Genomic DNA, 1,475 nt, shown 5'->3' with positions numbered 1-1,475 from the left:
GGCTGATAACATCATCGAAGGTAGCTGAATCGTGAACCCAGTCCGTCGACTGTTCGTCTAGGTACAACTCTGACAAGATGGATGTCAATACCGCAGTTGCTGCTAACACTATCGGAGGTAGTTGAAAAGGTGTGTCGAATTCATGAGATCGATGTTTCCCAGGCGCGGGTATATTCTCCCAGTTCTGCGATTGAAACGATGATTAATGTGATCACATATTGAAGGCCTGATAGTCTGATCGAATGCTGCTGGATCACATTATCAGTTGACTGCCAGCTCTGTCGAACTGTGTCTTAACTTGACAATGATTTGTGTTATGCCAATAGGGAGCAATAATCATGAATCATGATAAAAGTTATATCACATAACTGGAGGAGTGAGCTTCAGACTGAAGCTCAGTAAGCAACACGGGAATTTCCCGTCGGGAAATGCCAGAAAAATGTTGGAAAAGTGCCGACTGTGGGACTCGAACCCGTGATATGATTTGGAAATAGATACACGGGGAATTATCAGATTTTCTCGCTAACTGGATTTCATGCAAAGAATAGATATAACAAGCATTCTATGCACTTCACGATTAACTGATGAGCATCCTCCTCTTCCTTCCTTCCATTCCCCTTCTTTTCCCCCCTTTTCTTTTCTTCATTTCCCCCTTTTTTCCTTCTTTCATTTTTTCCCGGGCCATTTTCTCGATTTTTCCCCCCACCCCTGGTCTAATGGTTAGAATATCTGCCTTCCAAGTAGATGGTCCGGGTTCGATTCCCGGGCGGTGCAATTCCTATTAACGAAGAAACGGTATGTAGGCTATCGTGGAATAGTTATACTTAGCACGTTTGGGGGGATACAGGAATTTATCCGCATGAGCAGCTTGGCGCAGTGGATTGCATGTTGGGCTCATAACCCAGAGGTCCCTTGATCGAAACAAGGAGCTGCTATTTATCACAATACACTCGAGATGGTTATTAAACTGAGAGGTGCAGCTTATCGACTGCATAGATCGGTCTTACCGAAAAATTTCCACTAAACAGAGTCGGTGATTTCGTACCATTCCGTGCGGTTGGCCCAACCGTGCCAGTTCAGGGGAAAAACAACGTTAATAAAGCGTTGTCCGTGCATAGAAAAGAGTTATTCACCTAGAGCAGAACTCCTTGCAGGAATGATGAATGACCGCCCGGTACCTCAGAACGCGTTGCGGAGATGAAACAACAGCCTAAATTCACGAGCCGCCGCATGCGGTTTCAAAATGTGCTTGCAAGCAGGAACTTCGATGTCACGAAAAAGTTGTGCAGCTTGTGCCGAGCTAGCTGTAGTATGCGATGAGAACCTTACCAGTTGGAGTTATCAACCGAGATAGAATGCGGCCTACCATGGGAGAGATATAGTAGCAGTTCGCGATCTCAGGTACGCGTTTAAAGCCTAATCAGACTCTTGGCCGCGGGGTGGTTGACGACGGTACGTCTGAGAAGGGATTCAGA

General features: G+C 45.9%; 1 non-coding gene across 1 annotated transcript; it reads left to right on the top strand.

Moving 5' to 3' along the window:
- Positions 1-702: 702 nt before the first annotated feature.
- Pmar_PMAR020990 lies at positions 703-774 on the top strand. Its single transcript has one exon. It is a non-coding gene; the product is annotated as a tRNA-Gly (tRNA).
- Positions 775-1,475: the final 701 nt, after the last annotated feature.

The sequence above is a fragment of the Perkinsus marinus genome, assembly GCF_000006405.1.
Source record: "Perkinsus marinus ATCC 50983 genomic scaffold scf_1104296950232, whole genome shotgun sequence".
Lineage (NCBI taxonomy): Eukaryota > Perkinsozoa > Perkinsida > Perkinsidae > Perkinsus > Perkinsus marinus.
The sequence above is the reverse complement of the archived record's forward strand: the minus strand, read 5'-3'. Positions and strand labels throughout refer to the sequence as shown.